The sequence below is a fragment of the Gekko japonicus genome, unplaced genomic scaffold (assembly GCF_001447785.1).
Source record: "Gekko japonicus isolate JY-2015 unplaced genomic scaffold, Gekko_japonicus_V1.1 scaffold86, whole genome shotgun sequence".
Classification (NCBI taxonomy): Eukaryota; Metazoa; Chordata; class Lepidosauria; order Squamata; family Gekkonidae; genus Gekko; species Gekko japonicus.
In genome coordinates this window covers 80,727-100,680 of record NW_015172005.1, presented here as the reverse complement: position 1 = coordinate 100,680, position 19,954 = coordinate 80,727, and the positions used below count along the sequence as shown (strand labels likewise).

General features: G+C 39.1%; 1 protein-coding gene across 1 annotated transcript in view; it reads right to left on the bottom strand.

Moving 5' to 3' along the window:
* The window catches only part of LOC107117953 (transcriptional enhancer factor TEF-1), a 270,762-nt gene that overhangs the window by 250,524 nt on the left and 284 nt on the right, over positions 1-19,954 (bottom strand). Inside the window, exon 2 of the mRNA XM_015420152.1 lies at positions 19,203-19,363. The gene's annotated coding sequence lies outside the window, so the exon portion shown is untranslated. The remainder of the gene's footprint in view (positions 1-19,202; positions 19,364-19,954) is intronic.

Sequence of the window (19,954 nt, the reverse complement as noted above, 5' to 3'; positions counted from 1 at the left end):
TTTTTGACAATAAGAAGTGCACATACATCAAGGAAGCTGAACTCTCCACTGCCTTACCCACTGGGTTCCATCAGTGGAAGCCAAGCATGGGGTGAAAAATGGGAAAGGATGGATGTAATCATGGTGGGGAGGCAGTGTTCAGGTCAATGGATTGAAGTTAGGAAAAGTATTAGTAAGCGTTGTGTTAAGTTTTGTTTGTTTTCTTTGGGCTGTTGTACATTATCAATATGTACCTTCAATATGTTACGGGGGGGGGGGTCAACAGTGGGAGGGATTCTAATGTCCTGGCCCCACTGCTGGACCTCCTGATGGCACCTGGTATTTCTGGCCACTGTGTGATACAGAGTGTTGGACTGGATGGGCCTGATCCAACATTGGCGTCTCTTATTTTCTTATGTTATGTTCTTAAATGTGTGTATGTATATATATGTGTGTGTGTGTGTGTGTGTGTATAAAAACGAGTATAAAGACATTCATTTGATGCCATTTGGTTTCACTTTGTCTAACATGTTCCTCCAAGATCATGCTGCCTTTCTTGATGCGGTTAATAAGATAATCTGTTACAGGACACTTACACATCCATTTAAATTGATTTTAATTAATTAATCAATCACACTAGCCACTGATGGCTGCATTTATAGACAATGAACAACTTGAAGCTCCAGGCTTCTAATTCCCACCTGAAATTCAAATTGTAATGGTAAATTGCCCTTTGGGCCGACGACCAACCAGTCTGTTTTTAAGTCAAGTGATTTGTTAATGCAACTGGGAAGCTGACATCTCTTTTTTATTTTCAAATTTTATAAATCTCAAACTATGAAAAGCAAAGAACTACTCCACTGTAGATAGAATGACAACCATAAATCTCACGTTTATAACCACATAGGGTTTTTTTATTAACGTAATCACAGAAAAATTGCCCTTATACTGCCTGAAACCATAGTTCTATATATTTTTTCACCATGCATTTTGTGGTGAATTAAGTTGTGTTAAAACAACTACTGCCAATTCAGTTCAAAAGCCCCATGCAGACAGATCCAAGGTTAGTATTCCTTAGACTTCAGAACAGCCCACTTTAACTCAAGGCTGTCACTGCCTACAAATTACTGGCCATCTGCTATGAAGTAAAAGTTACTGATATACTACAATGGGACTCTCTTTTTCTTTTCATGAAGGAGGTTCAATTCCTGGTATATCTAAGCAGGGCTACAAACTCTTTGCCCGCTGGATTAAGACAGTACTGGGTGAAACAGGCCCAAAGCCACACTTAGAGCCATTAGAGCACTGGTTCACACTACCTTAAATATTTTTTAAGACAACCTTTTAAATTTGCGATTGCTTCCATTTAACAAAACAGCTTGTTAGCGAAACAGGAACATTTCTGATTTTAAAAATTATCAGCAGAAGTTAGTGCTCCTCTGTCAGTAGGTAAGTTCCATACTCTAGTCACCAGATCCAGCCACCACTGCCCACCCAGAATTCCTCTGCCTAAGGGGAGAATTTTCAAGATGATGCTCTTGGGGGGGGGGCAGCCAGAATAACAAGACAAACAACAGTTTGGAAGTAACAAGGGCCATTTTATTAACTATTTAACGTAACATTGCAGCAAGGGGCCAACTAAGCGAGCACGGGGCAAGGCAGGCGTCACTCCCTGACCAGCCTCCTTGCCCTCTTCACGGGCAAGTCACCCAGCTCCAGTCTTGAGCCATTGGTCTGGCTCGTGACCGGTAGCCCAGCAAAATTGGTTGCCACCTAGGAGCACCTACCCCTGAAGCCTTACAACTTGCAGAGAGGAGCCTTACCCTAAGAGGTTCCCAGAGGTAACAATCATTCCCCACCCTGGATCCTAAAATCCAAAGGCAGTTCCTGATGACCCCCTGTTCCCTAATGGGAAAATGCCGTAAGGTGCTCACCAGTTCTGCTTTCTTGCCCACACAAACCTGCCAAGTTACCAACCTATTTATGTGTCGACCACCCCAACCAACTATTCAATCCACTGCTCTCAGTGCAAGGTAGGCGAAAACACCTCCACCCATTCAGCCAATACTGGGTAGAACCGAAATTTTTTTACCTGGCCCCAATAGGCAACCAGCAACAGCCTACACTAAGAACAGGGCGGGAGGGTGGGTGAGCACACGGAGCAACTGGCTTACCCAGGCTGGCTCCACCCCCTGCCCATGTCACGATGCAAGGCGTCGTGGCTCTGCTGCTGCCCGGCTTCCTCCAGCCGGCAAAGCAGCCCCCAGCGACCAGCAGCATTGCCAGGAGCTAAGATCCATTGACAAAGATGCTTAAGAGATGAGAGGACAATCTGCCTCCACTGGGGTGTCTGGCAGTGTTAACATGGCCTTGGTTATAAAGAGCCAAACAATCTTCACAAGTAAAAGGCAAACTAGGAAGGGGGTATTTGTCTACTTCTCCTGAGGTTTCTTTCCTCTCTGAACTATATCCTTGCATTCTGTGTCCTCCGTTTCCCCCCCCCCTCCTACTCTTAGCTTTAAGTGGGAAAACCTGATTTTGGAAAGACCAGGAGTTCTCAGAGTGTGTTTGCCATACATTTACTCTTGAAAAATCCAGGTAAGAGCTCCGAGTCTAGAAAATGCCAGGCTATCCTAACATTCAAATCAGTATTATAAACAGCACAGATTATATGCAGCATCAGGAAACAAAGCTGAATGTCTCTGTACCTCAGACATACATCTTCCTATTGCTTACAAAAGTAGCATATACTAACCACAAGCACTGCTATAGCCAGCACTGAGAAAGGAAGTTATTCAAGTCTGGATTTCCTGCTTTTGGTTGTAGCCAAGAACTGTGAGGCTTGTAGTGGTTTCAGGAACTGAGTCATTTAATGATTCATGGATTAGATACTAGTTTTAATATGTTCCTAATCACAAGACTGAAAAGCTTGACAAGCAGCCTAGATGATGCTTAATTTCTAATTTAAAGATAAAACAAACTGATGCTATGATCAAGTAAAAAATCCAAACATTACAAATTATACTCACTCTAAACCCAGCTTCTCTTTGATATATTTCTTCCATATGTTACCATTTTACTCTAATAATCTCCTTATTTTAAACAGAAAAAATGCTATTTTTTCCTAGGCTAGGCCTGACAATAGAAATTACCATCAAAACCAGACATTATCTTTGTTGCCTGCCTGATGTGCTCAAACTTCCCCCAAAAAGGCGATAGTTGGAACGTCAATTATTTTAATATGTTTATCCCTAGAAATAAAAATATTCACATCCATATTTTAAATCAACAAATACATGGTTGCAACTACCACATGATTTATATAACTATGTCTAATCAAGGACCAGTTGGCAACAACCAGTGGGAAGAAGTTCCGCTTCCAACTTATGCTAATGACAGAAATGCGAAAACTTTACACAAATTGTGTTTGGGATGTATTCACTTTCCTCAGCCAAAACCCAATATACCATGAAGTAGAAACAAATGCTGTACCACAAAAAAAGTCTGTTTTGGGTGGCCTATCAATGTATTTCCTAAACCCCAGAGACCATTTCAAATACCCAAAGCCTTGATACATACTTTCACATGAAATACTTTCCCCCTCTATATCCTCCCCTTTGCACATTTCATAACTTTTACTAGTTCTCTTAAATGTCATCAGGTAATCAGGTACAATTTTTAGTACAAATGATCAAAATGACTGTGTTTTGTTAAACCCAACCGGTAAATGGTATCCAATCGTTGATAAGTTAACCTTTGAATCTTTTGACTGGGAAGCTATTAGTAATGCAAAATACACATTGTTATTATTAAGTTAGCTTGCTTTTACCAATATACGTTTGTGAGATGCTGGAATTTTATACAAGGTTTGACCTATTCGGGATGCCTTTGTTACATTGACTCTTGAGAACCTGTATTTATTTATTTATTTATTTATTTATTTAAGTATTTTTACCCCGCCCTCCCCGCAAGCGGGCTTAGGGCGGCTTACAAGGGGCATAGCCCGAACATAAAATCCAATAAAATCCAATAAAATCCAATAAAATCCAATAAAATCCAATAAAATCCAATAAAATCCAATAAAAACCATAATAAAATATTATGGTTAAAAAAAAATCAGGTAATCTTTCTGTGATGAGAAAGGAGCTGTAATATCTCCAGAGAACTTAACAATGTTCCCAGGAACAATATTTTAGGGGGGGGGGGAACCATAGGGGACATTTTTCTACCCCAATGTTTATTTTGTCACTGGTAAAAACCAAACCCCCAAACACCCTGATTGGTTCGGGGTAAAAAACCTGCACCATCACAAAAAGTTGATTTTCCGTTTCATATCCCACATGCTTTTAGTTTACAGAAAGAAGACAGTAAGCAGTAAATAGATGTTCTTTGGGAACATTTTTTACAAGTGACAATGTCATAAAAGAAAAGGCTGAAGAGTCACTTCCATATGCAATCTGACCCCTAAAAAGATCTGGAAAGAATTTCACCTCAAATAGTTGGCAAACAATAAAGATAGGTAAGTCAAGTACAAATCCATAACTAGCCACCAAGCACCATGCATGTCTGAATGCGAGGGTAGAGAATGAACATATTGTAACCTGAACTGCAGAGCGCTTACCTAAGAAGAGGTTTGAGATTAAAAAGTGAATTCGGCTACATGGAAAAGTACAGGCTTGATTTTTCGTTTCTAAAATGCAGCCACTCACATGCCAGCATACAGTGATACTAGGTGGGTTGACAGAGGAAATGTTGTCGGAGGCTCCTTCAGCTCTTAATTTCAGGATGCACATTACTAGCATTTTTAAAAGAAAGCGTAGCATTTTTTTTCTAAAAAGGTAGAACAGTTGACAAGAAAAGGCCAAAGTGCACTCTGTGGCTGGCAGTCATTTTATGGCTTTAGTCCTCTAGCATATTTACTTAGATGACGTCAGTGGCTCCAATCCAGCTTTTTCTTTGGTAGCATTTACCACTTGCCTCTTGAAGCCTCCACTGTGCTACAGAGCAGCAGACCATAATCAAAATTCCCTTTGTGAAATAGAGTTTACCTCAGGGCACACAGGCCTAGCTAGCTGAATTGAAGGCTCTTCACCCTGCACTTCATGCCTAGAAATAAATAGCCTGCAATACTGTACTTTCCTCAGCACAGAAGAAACATTACAAGCAGCCTGCTACCCTTTTTTAAAAAAAAGTTTGCTAATTGCTTCCAAAAAATCTCACATGCCAGAGTATTACTTAATATTCCAAGCCTATCATGTGTCTCACGATAACTCCAAGGAGTGTTTTTACTGGGTTGCAAGTATCTCACATAGATTTGGAAATGCTCATAACTACTAGAAGGTTTGTGTATGTAGAACTTTAAAAATGTGCCAAAATATACTCCAAGCAGTCTTGGAAAATTAAAAAACCAGCAAAGCTCACTCCAGCAGCACTTCAAGAGTAGGAAGGTCATTTGGGCAAAGGATCTGCACGGTCACTATTTCTAATATTTGCCAACCAAAGGATAAAGAAATGTAGAACAGACGTTAAGTCTGAAAATGATGGTCTGCAAATGGGAAGACATCCTTGAGAACAAGCAAACTGAAGTAAAGTAATGGGCACTTCCACGTTTTGAGGCAGGATGCTGTGTAAGACAGGATGCTGGCCTAGACGGACTACTGGTCTAATCCAGCAGGGCTCTCGTGTTCTTCTTAAGCAGCCCCTCCTTCCTCTGCGCCACAAACTACCTCCCCTCTGGTTTTTGTTCTTCTTAAGTATAGTTTAGCAGTGTATCTGCATCAGGATGAACTATGGTGAATGATAACTGGTTCCTTCGTCACCAGGCTTTCAGACCTGCCTCATACTCTGGTATAAAACCTAAATAGAATTGCAAGTCCTTAGTGTTAATTATGTTTAGAACTGATACAGGCACACCTCCTAGCCATAGTTAAGGATGACAAGGGGCGGGAACATTTGCACTGAAGAGGGGAAGGCTGTGTCCCAATTCCAAGCCTGGCTTGCAGGAAGCAGAGTTATAGCTGCACCACATCATATAGAATTGCAAATGACCTCTTTGCCTGCCTGTCATCATAACGTTCAGCTGGGAAACTCAGATACATTGCAGCAGAAAACAACACGACAGAGCAAATCTGCATTAACTTGTTTATTTTGGTTCACATATAAACTCCTTTAAAAAAACAGGTAATGTTAAGCTTCCCTCTTCTCCTTGCCTAGACTGCAAACTGGAGAGTTCATTCACTAGAAAGTAAGCCCCATGGAAAGCTGTCAGATTTGCTTCAAAGAACACAGTCAGGATTCTTTCAGATCTTGAAAGTGAGGAAAGGACCGGTAGCCAAAATGACGTCAAATTTCTACAGAATATCTCACTCATTAGGATCACTGATTTCAGCAAGGTATATTCTAAGGATCAAATATGCCTCTCACTTCCTCTAGTGCACAGCGTTCGACTGAGCACTTCCTGGCTTCATCAAGACCCAGTTCACCATGAGGTCTGAGTGCCCTTGCTCACCACCACTGCTGAAGAGTGAGCAAGCACCAGTTGCCAAAGGTGCCTCCTGAGTAGAAAGGTGGGAGAGGAGTGCAAGCCCACAATTGCAAACTATTTGCCACTGTTCGATTACTGTTATGTATTGAGAGACATAATGGTAAAAGCATAATCTAGCATCGCTCATTATGCGGATTGTAAAACATGAAAATACTGACCAATGGTGTGCCTTCTGGAGGGAATGGTTTTGATTGGACGTTATGTATTGATTATGATTGGTACAAATATATACAAGGGGTACCAGCAATTCAAAGCAGTACAATAATAATGATGAAAAATTGCTGTAAAGTTCACAAATCACAATGAATAGACAATAATAACTAGTACAGAATTGACGCTTGATGATGTTTATAATTTCTATGTTTTCAGAACACAGGACATCAAATACGGAAGGTGAGCGATATGAACATCTCGAGTGGTTGTTCGTTTCGAGACAACTCTTTTTCAACCAAATTCAGTTCTCTGGTTGTCTTAGCTGTGATATCAATCTTATCCAACATCCGTAAAGCACATAGGCTAACAAGTTTTAACAGCACAAGGGCTTGTCCGAATTTAGAATTTGTTAGCCCTTGTGCTGTTAAAACTTGTTAGCCTATGTGCTTTACGGATGTTGGATAAGATTGATATCACAGCTAAACACAATAAAACAACCAGAGAACTGAATTTGGTTGAAAAAGAGTTGTCTCGAAACGAACAACCACTCGAGATGTTCGTATCGCTCACCTTCCTTATTTGACGTCCTGTGTTCTGAAAACATAGAAATTATAAACATCATCAAGTGTCAATTCTGTACTAGTTATTATTGTCTATTCATTGTGATTTGTGAACTTTACAGCAATTTTAATAATCATCATTATTATTGTATTGATTATGATTGGTTGCAATGAACATAAGATGACAAGATACTGTAAGTATTGTGGGCGTGGCTATCTCAGCCAGAATTGTATATAAATTGCCGTGTTGCCTATTGAAATAGTCCAGCTGGTCTAGTCCTTACAAGACTAAGCCTTTATGCTGTTCTCACTGAAATAAAGCTGAAATCACTTGTTGAACTGTTCCTCCGAGTTAAGTGTCATACTTAACAGATTACCATCAGGACCTAGGCAGACTACACACATCACACTTATTCTGCACACACTCCACTGGTTATTGATTAGTTTCCATATTCAGTTCAAAGCACTAGTTATCACCTATAAAGCCCTTCACGGCCTAGGACAGACATAACTGTAGAACTGCAAATAGACTCTGCTCATCAGACAGAACCCTTCTGAATGTACTACCCTGCAAATAGGTAAAATCAACAGTTGCCTGTGCCCAAGCATTCTCTGTTGTAGCTCTCACTTTTGGAAAAACTCCTATGCTTCTAGCATCTCACATAATGCATAAAACCATATTGTCCAGAAGGGCATTTTCATAAAAGAAACAGGGTTGCAGTAAATTGTGCAAAATTTAAGTAACTTTAATTGCTTTCTCCACTGTGTATTTTATACCATTCTAGTGTGTTCTGTAATTTTGTAAGTCAATTTTATTGCATTGTTGGTTCTATGTATTATACTGTTCTTATTACATTTTTAATTGGGGTTATGAAAAGGGTTATGTGGGAGTTTTACTGTATTTTGTATTTTTATTTGAAATTGTAAACCTCAAGATGTAGAAAGGCAGAGTATAAATATTAAAATAAATAGCATAATCCACCTTCAACTTCAGCATAATCCACCTTGAGCTTCAGCAAGAAAAGTGGATTATAAATGGTCTTTAATTGTAGCTTGTCATCATGCCTGAATGTAGCCCATAACTTCACAAAGGGTTTCCCTTCTGTTGTTATCCTTGCTGTAGAATATTAATAACATCCAAGCAAGAATTAGATAAAACTCATACTTGAGCAAATTACTACCTCTGCTTAAATTTTGTGTTTTTATTTTAATGAGTTGGAATCTAGAGTTTAAACATGCCCAAAGGCCTGAATACATACAATGAGGTGTCCCCCCCTTTGAACAGCAGACTTCCCTGACATTATTCAAATTTCTTTTCAAAATCCTCTGAGTCTCAAAAGCAGTTTCCTATATGCTGTGAGGATGTAGCTGTAAAAAGTAACTATAAGACAGAAAACACGAGGAAACAGCTGCATGAGTCTTTGGACCCAGCCATTATTGTTTACAAGCTGAAAGCTGAAGTAACATCATACAAGGATGCAAGGATGCAATAACTACTATATCTAATACCTAAGGGCTGACAAATTGACACAACTGTGCCAACTACAATTACTATTTAGGCTTCTGCAAACCCAGAAGAACCCCCAAGTTTCAAGAAAACTCTTGGTTACTGGGAGTAGCTCCCCAAGTTAATTGTCATAGCACCCAATTTTTTTTTCCTGCTGGAATCTCTGAGTGGCATTTCGAGTTTCCACAGCAACCCAAAACAGCATATGAAACTGTGGCAGCCACGAGGAGGCAGTTACCAGTTACTAGGAGAGAGGAAGTAAACCAGAGACAGTTGGGAGGGGAGGTAAGATGGAGCAGTTAGAAAGGAGGAGAGGAGGAACATGAGATTTCCTCTCCCCTACATGTTCTCACAGGTCACCTCATATATATATATTATCAGCAGAAAATTGCTGTAAAATGGTCCAATTCCTTGTCCCTCATGAGTGTGGATCAAAAAAAATATAACATTACTCTTCATCACCTGCCAGTCACTTGGGCTGATCTTCAAAGAGCAACCTTGTCCTTTTTGTACTGTTTTTTAGTTGGTTTCAGAAGCAAGTACTCCTTTGCTCATCCCTTTCCTCTGGCAATACATGGCTTTTGGTTTATTAATCTAAATCAGAGGTCGATTCGGGGGGGATCGCAGTTCCCCCGGGTGAGGTGCAGGGGGCGGGGCACATGACGAAGCCCCGCCCCTCGCTTCCGGCCGCCCCGCTTCCGGCCCTCATTCAGCCAGGAGGAGGCAGGAGAAGAGGGAGGGTAAGTTGCTTCCTCCCTGCCTCTCCCCACCCCTGCCTGCCTGGGGCCAGGGAGGGCCTTGGCGGGGCTTCCTCGCACTCCCGCCGGCCTTGCAGGTCCACCGCCGGGCCACTGATGTCAGGGGGTGTGGCATATGCTAATGAGTTATGCTAATGAGTTCCCCTAGCTCTTTTTCTATGAAATGACCCCTGATTTAAATTATCAATCTTCTGGTAGTCATCTTGCTGAGGACCACCTCCACAGCAGAGAATTCAGTGCACATGGAAGCAAGGCTTAAAATCCTTACCTATGAAGCCACTGAATGGAAAAACCCATACTCCTTATTTTACTGTTTTGAAAGTCCTCTCCATACCAGACTGGTTTTAATACAAAGGGGTGCTAAACAGGTTCTGGTTTAACTTTCAAAGGCCTTGAACAGCCTGGGGCCAGCGTACTTTTGGGACCGTATTTCCTGACATACTCCCTGAAGAGCATTACACTCTGGGGAGCAAAATCTCCTAGTGATCCTTGGCCCAAAAGACATCCGGCTGTTCTCGGCCAGGACCAGGGCCTTTTCAGCCCTGGCCCTGGCCTGGTGGAACTCTCTGCCTGGTGACATCCATGTCCTGTGGAACCTGCAAGTTCCGCAGGCCCTGCAAGATGGAGATGTTCCACCAGGCCTACAGTTGAGGACAGCAATGGTTCACCATCAAGCCTGGCCTCCATCTCTTGTCCTCCACCACCCCCCCAGATGCCTTCAGACAAACACACTGTTGCACTGTATTGTTTTAATCAGGGCTATTTTTCGGCAGCAACGCACAGGAACGGAGTTCCGGCTGGTTCCCAAGTTGGCCACGCCCAGCAGGAACTCATTAGCATAAAAGGCCACACCCAACAGCAGAAACTCATTAGGATTGGCTACATTAGGGGTGTGTGGCCTAACATGCAAAGGAGTTCCTGCTACAAAAAAAGCCCTGGGTTTTGACAACAAACAAGGTAAACAGAATAAGAAGGGAGAGGTGGGTGTGGCTGGATGACCACACTTCTGGTAACATGGGGGTGTGGCCTAATATGCCAATGAGCTGTGCTATCAGGGGTGTGGCCTAATAGGCTAATGAGTTCCTGCTGTTGGTTGTGGCCTGTTATGCTAATGAGTCCCTGCTGGCCTTTTTCTACAAAAAAAGCCCTGGTTTTAATTGTTTTATTGAATTTGTTTAAACTGTTTTATTTATTGATATGTTGTTATATGCTGTACACTGCCCTGAGCCCTCCAAGGGAGGATTGTTTATGAATCAATCAGTCAGTCAACTAAATCTGAAGCACCCTTGGCCACACAGTCAAGTAAAGTATATGTTAGCGAAAGAAAGGAATTCTTGCTTGACATATATTTATTTATTTATTTATTTATCCAAGGGAGGATTGTTTATGAATCAATCAGTCAGTCAACTAAATCTGAAGCACCCTTGGCCACACAGATGTAGTTCCACTGTGTTTTGAAAACAGACCTTAGTTACAAAAATGTAAATGACACTTTTGGGGGGGGGGAGATTACAGGGTTAATTTTGTTCAAGCAATCCAAAACCAGTCAAAAGGAAACTGTACATAAATCATGACAATTATGTTATGTTTTAAAAGTGGGCTTAGACCTGGCTCAAAAATAAAACAAAAGATGTCAACACAAGAAAAAACATCTTTGTAGCTATTTCCAGGATGGGGGAAAACGTGTGGGCAAGGCATTCTCAAACAACAGATCTAGGATGCTCTATAATGCTCTATATTTTGTTTAGCATATCACCTAATTTAAATTATTTTACAACCATTTTTATTAAAGACAGTCTACAAAGACTACACTTAGCGGCAGCATTACAAAGAGATCAGAGTAGAACCAGGTCGTACTTTGGTGCTGTATGAACTGGCTCAGTGTTCACATTCTCCTTCTTCTACTTATGCAAACGTCACTTGTAAACTTCTCTAGAGTGGAGGCACAATCTATAGTTTATCATTCCGAATGCAAAGGCAAATTATGTTTAGCGCTATATTCTAAGTAATTAATTGACTCAGCATGTAAATGGAGAAAGGAGTATTCAGCCATAGGGCTTATTCATCAAACCATGGTTTGGCAGTACTCTAAACATGTACCGCATAGTATAACACAATAATTTGGGCTCAGAAATAAGAAGCTGTGATGAAAAACCAAGATCAACACTACAATAAAGAAATACATGAAGTGGCAGGTGAGGCTCAAGAAGAAAGAGTGGCTAGAGGGATAAAGAGAAAGGAAGTGACCTGCACACGGCTAGGCGCGAAAAATGGAATGGGATTTTAAAACGGGATTTTAAAAGTGGGTTAAAAAGAGAGATTGGTGCAGAGAATGGAAAGAAAGTCTTGAAATGGCTCACAGAAATATGAGAGATCTCAATGAATAAGGAAACACATGAGGAATAAGGCAGGCTAAGTCTAGAAGACATTACAGAATATAAGTGTACAACTATGAACAAGAATGGTGCTGGACTCAAGGGGCAAAGAAGAGACACCCCGAGGCACTAAATGTTTGGCAGGGTCAGAGTGCAAGATAGAAGGATCCTATTGCAAGGCTATTCAGTGAATGTCAGACAGACTATTATAACTGATATTTTCTTCTACAAGTTACAGAATGGGAAACAGAAGGACTTCTAGTGTATTCTGTGTCTATTACAAAATAGTGTATTCTTCAGAAGATCTGATTATACAAGAAATTAGATTTGATTTACTGTCATAATAAAGTGAAATTAATTATACAAAATCAAGGTTGTAGTAGTTTGCTTATTGTATTTTACTTAATGGTTTTAATAGCATTTCACCCATGAATCAGTACATAAGATTACATAAATAAGAAAAAAATATTTAAGAGGATTTTCCTGATTTCTTTAAAGTCTTGTTTACTATTTTGGTTTGATAAATATTTAGTCCCAGTTGGTTTCACCCAAGAACACACCTAGTAGGAAGCCTAACTAAAGATTTTTAAATGGTTTGAATACAAGGCATATTATTATTTTCAGATGAGAATAGTTTCTACAGCTTTTTTCTGAAATTTTAGTTGTCAGTGCAAATCATAATCAAGCATTTAAAAACTATTAAACGGGTCATATGAAAGACATACTGATTTTAAATTTTATTCCTAAATTTGGGAGGTTGCATTTTATTATGTTTACTATGATATAAATTTGCTGTAAGAGTGGATGATCCGAAAGCCTTCATCACTGACTCCAGAACTGTCTTTGAAGAAAAATATATGTTGATAACAGCAAAAGGGTTGAGCCAAGCTGCACACTCCCACGAGAATCAAAAGAATTCCAGAATGTTCCGTCACCGATGGAGTGCGCCCAAAGTTATTTGAGAATTGCAGCTAATCTGGAGTTTCTATCCTTCCTTTTAATGAATGTATTCTCCAACTGTAGATTTTAAAAGGCCACCAAGAATCACATAAAGGATTCATGATAAAAAAAATACAGTGGTCAGCAACTCTGTGAATACTTAAAAAAAGAATAACTGCAACAACACTATTCACACATATCAATGCAATAAATAAAGAGATTCCACTGAAAGATTAACTGTGGTTCCTGTTAACATTAAAAGAATATTTGACACCTGAAACAGTCAAGCCCTGTAGCTGCTGGTGATTCAAACATGAAGCATATCAAAATGCTATTGATAAACTAAATTAACTGATAGCTTATCTGAAGCATATACTAGCCATATGGTGCCACAACTTCTGTTGCCTGTTGCTAGCATAACAATAGGCTACTGCAGACTTCTACTGGAAGCACTATTTGACAAACTGTCAACAGCATTTTTTTCCAAGAGCTCTGGGGCAGTGGCGTGCATGTCTATTTGCATTTTTTAAAAAACAGGTGAACAAAGAGTAAACCAGATGTCAACTTTAGAAATCGAGCTGTCTGGGTTGGGAGAGTTAACAGAGGCAGACACACTGTTAGAGCTCAAAGCTAGACAATGAGCTTTTCTCAAAACACTCTGGCCTAGGGGAGTGGCTATTTAAAACACTTGGCTTCTTTTATTTCAGCACTGTGGAAGTGAATTCTGCTCTTAAGTGCCAGCTCAAATGAAGTCATTTTGTTTCACTGGGCTTTTTCTTTGCATTTTAGCCATGTAGCATGTACTGTAGCAACAAATGAAACACATGGATTTCTGTTAAAATGCCATTTCATTTTTAAGCACGAAATTTGATATATAAACCAACTTAATGGTTTGATTCTGTACAAGATAGAAATATCCTCTGAACAAATCATTTTTTGGTTTAAACAAAATTGGAAATCACTATCCTCATGCAAGAATGTTTTGAAGGTTGAACTGAACTGAAATTTACAAGCCTATCTAATGCCACAAATGCAAGGTGTGAATAGTGATAGATAAGGATGATTAACTTTTATATAACACCACACACATCTGGTTTACGTTGCAAAATCATAAAGATCTTTTTCATGCTGTAATTATTTTTGTTGCCTCTCTACTGTTCCTGAAAGTGTTTTTAATGGCAGTACAGTTTGTTTTACATACACAACACCTCAGCAACTCTGACAAAATCAACATATTAATTTTACTTTGTAAGCTTTGATTGTAACTATTTTTGAAAGCAAAGATGAACAAATGAAGTCAATCTAATATGTTTGCAGGGGGTATAGATAGGTGAGAAACACAGAGCAACCCACTATATGGTAAAGATAACAATAAACGTCCATTTTATATTTTCAAATTTCTATAAAGCTGAATGCATTAACATTAAGTTACCTTTGAGATTCCTTTCATGTTAAACTGATATTAAGCCTTGAACATTTTCCAAAAGCCAGTGCTGCATTGAATTATGATAATTAGAAAACTGTGTGCACAAAAGGAACTGCAGTTGATGCACTTTTTTTAAAAAAAAGTTCATTGCAGAGAATATAAGTTCAGTATGTTCTCACATAATTAACATTTCCCATCATTAACAGCAGTTTTCAGTTTATGTACCTATAAAAGCAATAGCATTCATCAATGTTTTAGATTTCCAAGCAATAGAATTTTAATTGCTGTCATAATAATGCTTGGCTTTTGGCGTAAAAAAATGCACTAGACACCAGAATTTGAAATCTCAAGTGATGTGTTGGTTTCCAAAGACATTAGGTAGTTCTGTCCTTATGGCTGGAACCAATCAAATTAACACATAAGAAAAACTAGAATTGTAAAACCACTTAGTTCTGTAAAACAGGATGCAGAAACAGCATTCAGAGAGCAAACAGAGAAGGAAAAGGCAAGGAATTTTAAAAGTAGCTATCCAGACTTTATTTGGTCAGCTCCACACACACATACAAAAAAGCAAGCATCGCTTAAGCAAATCTGCCATGTTTTAAGAATAAAGGGAAGATTTTAAACTTTTTGTAAGTGAGAGCTACTTTGCTTTCTTCTTTCAAATTCCACCTGAGCCTTATGGCCCTCATTCTCAACCAAAGCAAAGCTTTTAGCACATGTAACTGCATTTGCTCACAGTTATCACTTGTTATCCTTGCCTCTCTGTTTTTGCTGTCTCTCACTGTCAAAGACTGTAAGTGCCTTGGAGCAAAGCCTTGTTGCTTATGTCCCACAATTCAGAACTATGTACAATGAAGGTACAATAATAATTTTCCATTCAATTTTTAAAGCTTTAAATAGGCACATACACTCACATTCAAAAAGTAAATACAGATTTTCTTTTTAAATATTATCTAGTTTCCTTGACATGCAAATATTTACTACAGAAGTCAGTTTTGGACTCTAGATTATTTTTGTGACCAACCTTTTGGTAAAAAATCTCACACTAAACTTTCCCATTCTACAAAGCAATGTTGGAAGACTTTTTGGTAGGTTTGTCTTAAATTCAGCAAATTAGTGTTAAGATGAGGCATACCTATGGTTCCATCAGTTCAACATCACAAGACTGAATCGTCTTGAATTGTGCAATGAGATCTTTGATACAGATAGGATATATGGTACATTGTTATCCCACCCTACTTCCAAGAAGATCCGACTGCAACACATCACTCTCCTTCCCCTTTTATCCTCAAAACAACCTTGTAAGGTTGGTTAAACTGGGAGTGGGTAACTGGCCATGGTCTCCCACATTCCAGCCGAACATTCTAGCCCATACATTACACTTTCTGTGTAGATATTGCTCTGCACCCATCAGCTGTTGGGTACAGAGCTGGATCAATAACTTGATACTGAAAAATCAAACCTCAGTCAGGACAGAGTCATTATGCTCTTATGGGAAGTATTTTGATTCTTACATTTTCAAATATAGCACAGATTATCATTTCTACAGCCTAGAACTGTATTACGGGCTCCAGAAATGGTTGAAAAGCACATAATATGGTAACCTCTCTAGGTCTGGATCTGACCATGATTGGAATGGGGGACCACCTAGGGATCCCATGTACAAAGCTTTCAGCTCTACGATGAAAGAAAGGCCAGATACAAATAAACATCCAAAAAAAGTATTAGTCTGAACTGAAACAAAATTTATAACCTGCTGTTAACACTTTTCCCTAGATTTACTCCCAAATATCACACTGCATCAAGCTTCACCAGAAGCAATGCAACATCCCATACTTTTTCAGTATCTCATGCTGAAAGTGTCCATTCTGGAAAAGCAACTGGTTGTAATTAAGAGCTAAAAAAATTCAGAAAGAAGACAAGAACTAATAATTTATTTGCAAAATATTGTAATTTTTACTGTACAACACAACAATTAAATCCCAGAAGGCTATACCTGAATAATCATGAAAAGTTATTATTTACTTATGTAGATATAGGACCTTCTAAGAGACAGATCCTATTCTTATTGTTCCCAGCTACAGCAGCGCAAATCCCTTCAGAGGTCCACAGTGATGAAATCTACCAAACCTGTGCTTCTGAACAGAATACTGTTGAAGGGACAGAGTTTTCTTTTCCAGCTGGCATAAACCACATAGTATTATCAGCCTTACTCACAATACAGAGTCATGATATACATTCAGTAAAGTCTGAGTTGGTGAGTGCTATGATGATAAAAATGATGGCTTTTACATCCTAACTCTGTTATTAGTTACAATACTGTAAAATCATGTACATAAAATATCTTAATCTAATCAGTAAAGTTTTGATCACATGCGCAACACACACTCCCATTTTAACATCATTGGCCTGATCTAACTAGACTAATCAATCTTAGACTAATAAAATGGCTTTATGAAACATGAAGTCAAATGCTACTGTTTCAAATATAATATGAAACATGTTATCGTGCTAGAGTAAATAGTGGTTTTTGAGCAATTCACAAAACATGTCCCCATATTTTTGTAAGAGGTACAGATCTTAAGATATCTTTTCCCCAGTGACACAGACAATCCAAACTGTATACAAAATTCTATATTATGGAATTAAGCTCAAACAATTAAAAATGAAATTAATCATTTCCACAAAAAACGATAGTCTTCGTAGGCATCTCAGTATTCACGATTGCAGACTGGCAAGTACATTTTTCCTACTAATCTAAAGGTATTTTTACTTATCGTGTAAGATGTCTTTTACATGCCAACTCTGATATGCAATCTTGTTACTCCCAAGAAGTGCAATTGACGTTATATATTGCACCCTCTTACTCTGCATTATGTAGATAAATAGCAACCTGTAAAGTAGACCTGCTTAAATTTATCATCTGTGGAAAAGCATCTTTCACAACATAGAGCATTTTACACACTCATACGTTTAACTTTTTAAGCGGTGCTTTTGCTTGTACAAAGAAAGTTAATTTTAAAAGATGCTAAATCTCTTCCTATAAATAAAATAACATCTAGGCAAAAGAAAAAGAAATATGACTTTATGCATTAAAGTTATTCCACAGTCACATAAATGCAGACACACACAGAGAGAATACAAAATACAAACTCTTTAAACATCAACAAGCTTCCAACTGAAATTCACTAAAGACTGTTCTCAGTTGTGGTAGGACTGTTCTTTTCCACTGTTTACTACACTTCTTAAACAGACGCTGTTTTTCCCTAAAAAGCATACTTAAAACCAATATTTCACTCCAGTTCTCCTTGGGCTACGTTTTGTGGATGCATTCCAAATTTCAGTACCACATATATCGAACATAGAATGTGAAAGTGCCTAGATTCCAAAGTCACTTATCACTATGCATGCCTAATGATGAGACATCACTGTCCCATTATTATTTCTACCATATTCCACAAAAGAAAAATATGAAAAGCATCACTTTAGTTAGGAAATATGCTCTGATCACTGCAGTACATAATGGTATAAATCAGTATCCAACGAAACACTCAGCATAACTACTCCTCACGTTATAACACACATTATTGACAAAGTACCACAGTAAAGCCATGTATTTATTGAGAAATAATCTATTTAAAAATTGGGAAAGGTTGCGTAGAGGCCAACACTATTCCCTGAGAAAAGGTAACATAATCAAATCAGTTACAAAATCCAGGCAGGCCTGAAGACCTTCCTCTTTGCATTTTTAGCAGGTTGCGAATTCTTAACATTCCATTTGAAAAAACAGGTATGTGCTGTGCATACAGAGACAGCCTCAAGAGCTAAGGCAGTGTAACATTGCCCTCTGAATTATTTGAAATCATTTTAGCATGCTCCATCAATACAGTCTAATGTCCTTGCAGTGGTATTCCCCAACTATTTATAGAGATGGTAATACACTATGTACCCAAGGGCAGGCATTCCAAATTTAGGAATACATTTTTTAAAAAAAAAAAAAACTTGTATGATTAAGAGTGTGTCTCCAGTTACTATTTATGTCCGTATTGCATTGTGCATAATTCTTTCTTTCCCTTGAGCCAAACTCAAACTGCCATAGGATTTACACATGAAGATAAAACATGAACTAAAAGAACATGAACATTCAGCAAAATCTGATGGTAATAAAAAAAACCTGCCATCAATCCTCATACTTAATATCAAATATCTTGAAAACCCTTGTAACGTTATCTTTCTTCAACTTTATCAGCAAAGGGAATAGAAAGATAGGTGCTTCTGAGAAGAGTTTTAGTTGTCCACTTTCTTCTATTAGCCACCTTAAATCAGAATCTACATACATATTTAAAATTTTAAGTCACAGTATGTAATCTGCCAATGTAATCTGATATACTACTCTTTTTTAAAACTTACAAAGCGTTTTTTCTAGAAACAGGTTTCCATCCTTTCACATGCATTATGTACAATAGTAGCCATGTACAATCAGAAAATAGGGAATATATACCTGCTCACTAACTTTTGAGACATTTGTTGGAAGTTGCTTTTCATTTCTCCAAATCAAAAGCAGATACTTGTTTCTAATTGCTTAACAACTTTCCTGAGAAACACAGGTGGCTGGTATTTCATTGTTTCATAAATATTTTTTATACAGTGGCACCAGTCAACATGAAATAAATCTATTAAATCAAGTCCAGGATTGTGCGTGTGTGTTTCCCCCTCAAAGACTAGAAACTCAACTTGGATGGTAGACCTTCCTTCCTCCTCCTGCTTTGTCCTGGATTTTGCTAAAGTATTCTCCCTCCAACACTACCATGTAAGTGAACTTCCTTTCTTTGAAAGTGTGGATTCTGTGAACAAAGACTACTACTCCTCTTTGGGCAAAGCACCATTAAACGGTAGGGAGGGGTACATAGTTCCCTTCTGAAAGGTTAAAGGGAAATAAATAATCCTAGGATTCCTACCGAAAGGAAGTTTTCCAGGGACAATCTCCTCGTTTTGTTGGAACTGCGACTTTGTCTTTTTTGGATACAATGTTTCTGCTGACTCCGGAAAATTTTCCACTTGAATGTACAATTAACCAGCAGTACCAGCAGCAGCAGCAGCTCTGGAGAAAGCAAAGAAGCTGCAAAAGAGAACATTCCTTCTTTCATCTTTAAGTGGGGGAAAATATTTTTTTGGGGGGTGGGGGGGGTGGAAGGCAATCAGAACAGCGAAACAGAACTATTAGACTAGCCAAATCTCAGATCCAACCACTTCCCGAAGCACACCACTAGGAAGAGAAACTTCAGGGATAGGATCATTTTACTTCGCAAGGCCTGATCTGCTCCCAACTTATTCCTTCTTGGCGAAAAATGTGAAAAATGCCAAAGATTTGTGTGCGAGAGAGTGCGTGTGTATGTGTGTGCGCGCGCGCCACTGTGTGTGTGTGTGCGCGCGCGCGCGCGCGCCAGGCTACAAAGGAGTGACTCAGGCAACTAAATGAAAGCAGCAACAGCAATAAGGAGCAGAGAGGGAGAGGAACGGCCGCCTGTTGCAGCTCTGGCTAAATCCCCCAAAGCAACCAAAACTCCGCAAGAAACAACTTCTATCCCTCTCCCAAGGGGGACTTTATTTCTTCCCGCTCACCTCCCCACCCCAGGTCACTTGCAGAGACTGAGAAAGGGTAGGGGGGGGGTGCGAAGGGGCGGAAAGAAGGTAATCGACATGATACTCC